An 8,939-nucleotide genomic window follows, 5' to 3' on the forward strand; every position below is an offset into this window, starting at 1 on the left:
GAGTGACAGACACCGGCAGAGGACGACTCCACGGTGTGCGCTTCCATTTCTGGGAAGGCTCCGAAGCAGGCGCTCCACCCCACGGCGTTGGCAGTGAGAGCGGGAGGTGGCGCTCGGGGCGGGTGGTGGCCGGAAGCGGCCTCTTGGTGGCATTCGGCTCTCTTAATCTGGTGCTAATTACAAGCTCCGTTCATCTGCAAACCTTCATCGGATGAGACTTAACGATTTGTGTTCTCTCCTGTGCCTATGTTATTCTTCAATAAAAAGCTCACGGCTTCTAAAAGTTCCATACCCAAACGCATCACCGTGCAGTTTAGTACCACAGATAAAGAGAGATCCCAGAAGCTTCGAGCATGGCTGGGCGGGAGTGGGGAGATAAAAGGATCGAGCCAGAAAATAACTCGAAACTTCTCAATAACGTTGGAAACTGCACCGCAATGGGAAAATGCCCACGACATTCTGAGGGGAGATTGTTTCCAACCTCCGGCGCGGACGTAAAATGAAGACATTTCATGAAACACAGCCTCGAAGAGGGTACCGCCCATGCACCCTTTCCCAGGAGATTTCCAGAAGATCTACTTCACCGCCGAGCAAACAGGGAAGACGGAGGAGCCGGGAAGCAGGAAAGAGGGAAGGGGGACCTCTAAGGTGACGATGGAAAGAACCCCCAAACCACGGCCAGGCAACAGGCGAGCCTGGGCGGGGTCCGAGCAGAACCAGGAGTCCCAAAGGAAAACCGCTGAGAAGCAGCCTGAGGAGTGAGAGGGGGCCCGCGGTTCTCTCGGAGAACAGGGTGACAGATGGCGACAGGTACGTAGACATCTCGGCCAACGAGAAGAAAAAAATATAATTACTGGCTGCAGGAACAGCAGGACGTACGAGAAAGGACGTGCCACGGTGGCCCACGACAGTGAAGAACCTGTGTGTCGTCACTGAATAATGTGAATACTGAATACTGACTCGGTTTTTTTTTTTTTTTAAGACTTCGTATTAGGAGAAGATAAGAGTGTTGTAAGGAAAAGTTTGGGTCCTAATATGATAGGAAATCAAAGTAAAACCAGCTTTCCGAAAAGCAACCACCAAACGCCCTTTTCTACTTTTCCAGCTTTTCCGTAAAAGCAAAAAGCCTCTTTGGATTTCTTCCCCTTAGCGAAAACGGGCGCAAACGTAGCAGGTCTCGTAAAAGTGAAGTGGCGTGAGGCGAACTTTCGAGAAGCCGCGGTCCCTGCGTTTGTCCCCCACGATCAAGCTGCGTTCCAGTTCCAGGACTTTATCTGTGTCAGCGCAAAGACTCACGTGTACGGCCGGTCGGTCGCAGCCTTCCTTCCTCACGGAACCGAAAGTTTAGAAACACTTAAATATCTAACGGGATCGATTTTTTAAAATCACGAGATATTAATAGATGCTGTGCAGCCGTTACAAAGAATGAGATGGAGCTAGATCTACTGACATGGAAAGATATTTGAGTACTAATAGTTGGGGAAAGCGACATCATCAAGCCTTGATTCCGTATGTTAAAACGCATGATTTCTCAGACATGCGTAAGAATCGCTCTAGCAGCCTACCGATGGCCGTGGGGCAGTTGTCTCTGAAAGTCAGACCCACGGGGAACTTTAAATTTGTCTTGTAAATTCTTCCGCTTTTGCGATGGGCATGCGTGAACTTTCAGAAAATGACGGCCGTGCACGCATACACGCAGCGTGTGTCTGTCCCAGCACGGTGGCCGCGGGCGCAAAGCCGGACCCCCCTGGTCGTTAGCGGTGGCCACGAGAATCCCCGTCAGCACGGAGCTCCGCGTCGTCCGGTCGAATGCATCGCGCCTCGGGCTCCTGTGTGACCACAGCCCCTTCCTCTCCCGCTAGACTCGTTATTACGGCGAGGCCTGTTCTCCGCGTTCACGCATGGGCTCAGGCACCCCTCCGGGCGTGCGCCGTCCTGCATTTTCGTTCTTAAAGTTACGGTGGCAATTTAAGCTGGTCTTAAATGTTCAAACAGTCCTGCAGTTTGTAAAGTAAAAACTTATAAAGTCTCCATTCACGCCCTGGCCCTCGAGCCCCACTCCTGAAGGTGGACATGGTCCAGCGTGTGGCCTTCGACACTTCTCCACGGCTGCAGACTGTGTCTGTGTGTGTGTGTGTGTGTGTGACAGATAAGATCGTGTCATATACCTGGACGATCCTTCTGTGTCATAGGTTTAGATATGCCACGTCCTTTTCACGAAGAACCTCGTATAATAGTCCGCTTCATGGGTACGTTCTAATTTATTTCGCCAGCAGTGCCGCGAAAATACTTTTACACTGAGCGTGTCCCGCTTCGCGGGGGAGGCCTGCAGGCTGAATTCCCGTAAGTGGAATTGGTGTTGGTGAAAAGCCGTGTGCACGGAGGATATTGCTCCCCGGCCACACTTACTCACACTCCCAGCAGCCGTGAGAGTGCGAGTTCTCCACACGCACCTTCACCTGCACGCACGGTAATTATCATCGTCATCTTAAAATCTTCGGCAGTCGGGCGCGTGAAAACCGGACCTCGCCGCCCCACCGGATTTCTTTCCCGGGGTGACCACGAACTGTTCTTCGGCGCCACCGTCTCTTTGGGGTGCACCGTGGGCCCCGCAGCCCCGACAGGAAGTCTGGCCGAGGGTTTGCGCCTTGCTCAGGTGCTGGTCGGGTGTGAGTGGGCTCAGAAGCGGGGTCCGGGACAGAGCCCTGTGGGAGGGGAGCCGCGGAGGTGGCGCAGCATCGCACGGTCATGGTGGTGCTTTCGGTCATCCGTGGCGGAGGCGGGGACGGGGCGGGTGGTGGCGCATCTTCCTGCATGGAAGCCAGTACCCATGCGCCGGCCGGGTCCGCGTCCCGAGCGCCTCGCCTGCGCGAAACTGGCCGTCCCGTCCCGCGCGGCTCCTTTCGAAGCTGCGGAGATCTCGGCCGTCATTCTCTGTGTGCCTCTGCCCGCTCGACTCCGGCGGGATGTTGACTCAGCCCCTGGAGAAGCGGGCAGCCGTTTACCAAGGCCGCATCCAACAGCGTGCCCCGATGTCCACGGAGTCTCACGAAGCCCCGGTTCGGCATCACTGCTCGAAATGGTCACGTTTCAGACCTCGGTGGAGAAATCGCGCGTGTGGGCACGCGCAGGCAGGGCCTCCTGTGCGGAAAGCGCGCAGATATTTTTGCAGCCAGTTTTGGTAACGGCTGGCTTTCCTCTTCCTTAGCTGTCGTTGGCGCACGGGACATCTGCACCCCAGCATATGTGGGCTACGACATCTGTTCCAACACACAGGATTTCCCCCTTTTAGAAAAAGCAGCCTCGAGAGCGGCTCGGGCCTGAATAGAGATTGTCACCAAGGTGGGGACAGACAGACCGGCCTCCAGCGCACCTTGTGACAGGGACCTGGGTGAGGAACTCGCAGACGCCACTGCCTTGTTCACCATCTAGAATGTTCACCATCTCCTGGCTTCTCCGTCTCACAGCCGACCTGGAGACATCGACTTGTGAGCAAGCACGACCCCTTCTGACCCCTGAGGGCCCCCAAACAATTCCCTGTCACACGGACGTGGGCCGAGGAAGTTTCTCCTGGTTCTGTTGCAGCTTCCCAGGAAGGCCCGGTGGGTCTCTATTTTTTTTTTTTTTTTTTCATACCTATCAGCCTTCTCCCCACGGACGTTGATGACCTGGCTTTTCGTGTCTTCCCAGCACGTGCATTCACAACTAGTTCACCTCTCTCTTTTTCAATCAAGCAAATATGTATCGAAAGAGGGCAGGGGGTCCAAGATACCCACCTCACCTGCCCCCACCTGAAAAAGGACGATTCCCAGTCACATTTTGTTGGTGACAGGAGCTCCGAGTCAAAAGTTTTATGTGGAAACGGCCCGGGATCTGAGTTCCCTGTTGGGGATCAGGCTGCTAAGGCCCCACGAGGAGGGGGCGCTGTCAAAGCGTCTGCCTCTTGCAGTTTAACTTGACCAGAGCACAGAAGTCCACGGACAGCTTTCTTTATACGGTCGTTCTCTGCTGTAGGGGAAATTTTTAAATCATCGCCACCTGGTCTGCTTTCCTTAACGTTTTGATGTGTGAGCTGTGGGCCGACGGCGGGGGGCGGGGGTGGTCTGGGGGCTGCGGCAGGTATTGTAACAGAAGAGGAAAGAGTGTGAGCGTCTCGTGGTTCAGCATCTCTAACTCTGAACGCCGGCTTCACCAAGTATTGGGCTAGGCGACCTTGGGAACGTTACTTTTAAGCCCCGATTCGCTTATTGGGGAGCGGACGCTGCTGCCTTACAGTCTCGTGGAGAGTAAATAACGAACGTGAAGGAGGCACAGCACAGAACGGCACGGCCTGCCTCCCTCCTGCCCGGTCTCTGCGTCCCAGCGAACCAGGGCCTTCTCTCCCGTCTGTGTTTAAGGGAGCCCTAGATGCTGACCCTGACGTGAGGAAGTGACAGCCCCTGGTGGGTGGGTGGGGGGAGCACTAGGAAGGTGAGAAAAGCAGGGTGGGAGCTGTCACCCTGCCCTCAGGCTCCACTTGAGGTCACAGCACCTCTCGGTCCAGGTCCGTTGTCCCCTGGAGGGAAGGGGGAGCAGTTCCCTCCTGGGGGAGCAGTTCCCTCCTGGGTGAGCAGAAGGGGAGGTGACAGCAGCGTGAGGGCTCTGTTCCCTCTGCTCTGGCCAGCACTACCCCCCTCCCGCCCCCTGCTGTGTCTCAGAAGCTTCGGAGGGAGCCGCGGGAGCCAGCGGGCCTGCGTCCTGGGTCCCAGCAGCCACCTCCCCAGTCAGGATCCTGCCCCCTCTCTAGATGACTGCTCCATCCCACCTCTGTCCCCTGCCTCCCTGGACAGGAGAAGGCTCAGCATCTGGTCCACAGCCACTGGCCCCTGCTCTGATGGGGGTTCGGCGGCTGCCAACAGCCAGGTCGCTTGTGAGAAATGCAAGCTCTCGGCCCGCTTCGTCATCTCGCTGGCCGAGGAGCCCACCTGGCTGTGGGAGGCGCAGAAAACGGCCTCAGCAAGACACGCTGAAAACACCCAGATAAGGAGTGAGCCACTGGTGGGAGCGGAGACTCGCGGCTGATTGCGATCTAACAGCTGAGGCCCGGCAGGGCCAGGTGTTTCTAAGTTGTCAGAACAGCTGTGGAAAGCAGCCCAGGCCTCCCACAGGAAGGCAGCGTGGTGTCGTGGGGGGCGGAGTAGACCAGGCCCCTTTCTGGTTACCTTTCTTGGGACACGTGACCTGGCCGTGGGGGCGGGGTCGGGACTGTGACGTGGGCCCCGCCCTTTCCCGCCCTTCCCCGCCCTTCCCGTGGACAGAGGCCTCAGCGCGGGCTGAGCTCGGGTGCTTGGTGCTTTATGGCTGTTTTTCCCCAACGGCCTGATGAGGTGGTTGCTCTTGTTTTCTCTGTTTTATAGAGGGGGCGCCTGAGACGTCTGTCACGTGACGGGACCTCTCCGAGCCTTCATTCCCTACCTGCAAAGTGGGGATTTAAAAAATACTGGCCGATCGAATCAGAGAAAATGACTGAGTTCACATCGAGTTCATGGTACACGATAGGTGTTCAATAACTAAATTTTCTTCTATGAGAACGGGTCCTCATTCTCATAATACTAAAAAGAAGCAAAAGACCTTATTACAAGGATACCACCTAGAAGCCACCTTCGTGTCCAGCGACAGCCGAAGGCCCAGCAGATTACAACAGAATATTATACAGCCACTGATATATTTATGAAAACCAGAGAAAGTAGGAAGTTTTTATAACATCATGTTAGATGACTAAAGAAAAATACAAAATAGTATAGGCACATTGACTACAATTACATGAATTAAGATATAGGCAAGGGTTTGGAAGCAAAATATAAATAATAAGCGCTGTTAGACAGGGGTTATTTACTGTTCTCACAGATACAGCCTTCCAATTTTTTTTTTAAAACCCCAACAGTAACAAAAGCACCACAGGTGCTATACGCAACAGCTGCTCTCATCCCGATCAGGAAAACCTTAGCGTGTCTCAGATGCTCAAAGAACAACCCGGTAACCACGCCGGCACGTGGACGCAGAGAGTGTGCCCTGTCAGGAAAGGACGTAGTTCATCTTCAGGACAAATCCTGAAAAACCTTCGTGGGCTTCGGTAGACACACCGGGTGCCGGTCAGCCTGTCGCGGTCCGTAAGGCCAGAGCGGTTCCTCAGTCCAGCGATCCGGAGTGGACTTCGCTCGTGGGTGGGAAAGCTTTCTTTCAAGGCCTCCTCCCTCGCTCAGCCGGGGTTAATAACCGTGCAGATTTCCTCTGTCCAGGAAAGATGGTACCGCAGCGCTTAACCTCTAAGGAGATGATTTCATAAAATATTGATTTTTGTGCACATAGAGGAGATAATTCATGAATAGAAAATGTGAGCCTAAGCAAGAAATTCCTTGGTTCTCTCAGTCCATGAACTGGGAAAGGAATGACTGCAGCCTGCTGGCAAGGCCGACATCCGCCGCATGGCCGCCCCGCCACACCTGCCGGGCCGCGTACCTTTCCTCTCCAGGGCGTGCGATCCCACGCACAGCTGTGCCCAAAAGGGATGCGCCCGGATCGTGCAGCCTTCCACAGTGGCAGGAGCCCTCTGCCAAGTTTAATGTGGCAGCTCTAGCTGTTTCTCTGGAAAAAAAAAAAAAACATCACACTGCGATTCTGGCTGCTCCAGCGCTGGAATTGACCAGCACTTGTTCTTGGACGTGCGTAGAATTTTCGTTCATCGGCAGAGTCGTGTGCCGTTCGTCGAGCCCTGACCGACCCCGTTCCAGGCACTGTGCTAAGTGCTTTTCTCGTCCACGCCCAGCGGGAACGATAGGTAGAAGGTGCTATTTCCTCTTCGATAGCCGAGGAGACCGAGCTTACGAAATATTACAGATCGATCACTCCCGGTGTCCTTGAGCACCTCGGTGACACAGCTGGGTCTGGAACCCGTCTGACTCCACAAGACCCGCCCCTGGCCGCTCTGCCAGAACACCTTTCTGGCTGATTCTAAATCGAGTCTTGAAATCACAGATGATTAAACAGACGCCAGGGGAACTGGAGGAAAGGCGGTGGACGTGGTTGCATGGTAGCTGCAGACTTCCGAGCGTTCTGTGATGGCGCCACTGGGGGCCCGGGTCGTCCCCGCGTCTTCTGGGTTGCCGGAAGGAGGATGGCACGAAGAGGACGAGCCCCTGCAGTTCCGCGTTCCCGCTCCCTCGTCTGGTCTGCGAGGCGTGCCGATGGGCAGTCAAGCTAACTGCGTCTCTGTCTTCCCCCTGGGATTCTCTCAGCGTTCTGGTTTTGCTTTTGTGTGCCGCAGTGCGGTGCCCGTGGAGAGAAGTAAGTCCACGGGGTCGGAGATGCGGCTCCAGGACGAGGGCACCCCGTGACAAAACCCCCAGGCGCAGAGCCGGACGGCCGGAAAGGGTCGCAGAGGTCTGTGCCCAGCGAAACCATCTGCCGAGCCTTTCCAAGAACCAGATGCTCAGTGGCTCTCGGAATAGGCCCCCTGAACCTGTTAGGATGCTGGATTGGGGACTTGGGTTGGCCCCGCTAATGGAGAACCACTGAACTGGAGCCCTAGGATCCTGAGGTCACCCCCTCCCTTAGAAAAGGACGTCGCAGCTATACTTCAAATCTAATTTAAAAAATATTCACTTTCATGTGTTATACGTGAAATTTCTTCCAGCGTGTATAGTATTTTAAAGCTCAAGAATCCTAGCCTAAAAATCTGATCCTATTCTCCTAGTCTCCTCCTTAGCAATTAACATTGACTAAATGTGTGTTTTCTTAAAAAGTCTGTCAGTCTGAAGTGTTTTCTGCATTAAGCTATAAGGAATCAGACGACAGACACCACCTTGTCACGCCTAATTAAGAAACATAACCACATCGGTAATGCACAAACAGATACATGATGTCACTAGAACTATTTTAGAAATTTCCTTGGGACATCCATTTGGCCGTGTAGGTATTTTGTTAATATGGTTGTTAAACGTCACTTTTCCAATGTATTGACTCCAGAAAAAAAATAGCGAAAAGTTTTCTAGAGCAAAGAGGAAGAAGGAAGACACCTTTTTGGCTCCTGAATATCTTTCATTAATTCAATTTCTGAAACATTTCCTTCCTTACTAATATTTCGCTTTGATGCTGGGAAGCGAGGAATTTGTTGAGGTCAGAATTTCCCAAATGCAGTTCCTGCAAGATGCCAACTCGTTTCTCGAAGCAGAGGTAAACATCTGGGAAATGCTGGGTTAAAAAAAATTTAAATCGATAGTTTCACTTCATGACTTCTTTGAGCTTTTAGTAGGTGATATGAACTGTGACTTTCCAGGGGAATGTGTCGTGCACAGCCTTTGCCAGAGTTTTCTAAAAAAATTTTTTTGGCAACAAACCAGTAAGTTATTGTTTTTAAGGACCTTCTGCATTGACATGGAAATACCGCTGTATAGAACCTTCTTTATAATAGTAATTTATGCAAAAAAATTTCACCTGTCACTTCATTCGATAATTACCTTAGTTTGTAAAATAGCTTACGAACTGATTCTTGGTGTCCTAAAACTAAAATATAACCCCTGGATATGTGAAATGTGTATCTAGGTGCATCTCTGCTTTAAGCAATTCTTTTCATGTTTTATAAAAACATTGCTTCTGGAATACAATGTTTTAAGCAATTTAATAAATATAAAACAAGCCTGACAGATAATGCTTGAATTAAAATCTTTGTTAAAAAATTTTGTTATTGAAAGACAGTTGACATTTCGACCTTATAGGCGGTAAAATTATTTCAGTTATTATTTTCTCCATGAATATTTATTGAAGATGATGTTAAGTAATGTTTAAGACGGTACTTAAGACGTTAGGAAGTATTTGTTTTTTTCTTGCTGCATAACAAAAATTATCATGGAAATTATCATAAACTTTTCTGACAACTCCCACACATCAGCTCGCGGTGCCGC

The sequence above is a fragment of the Pteropus vampyrus genome, unplaced genomic scaffold (assembly GCF_000151845.1).
Source record: "Pteropus vampyrus isolate Shadow unplaced genomic scaffold, Pvam_2.0 Scaffold52, whole genome shotgun sequence".
Lineage (NCBI taxonomy): Eukaryota > Metazoa > Chordata > Mammalia > Chiroptera > Pteropodidae > Pteropus > Pteropus vampyrus.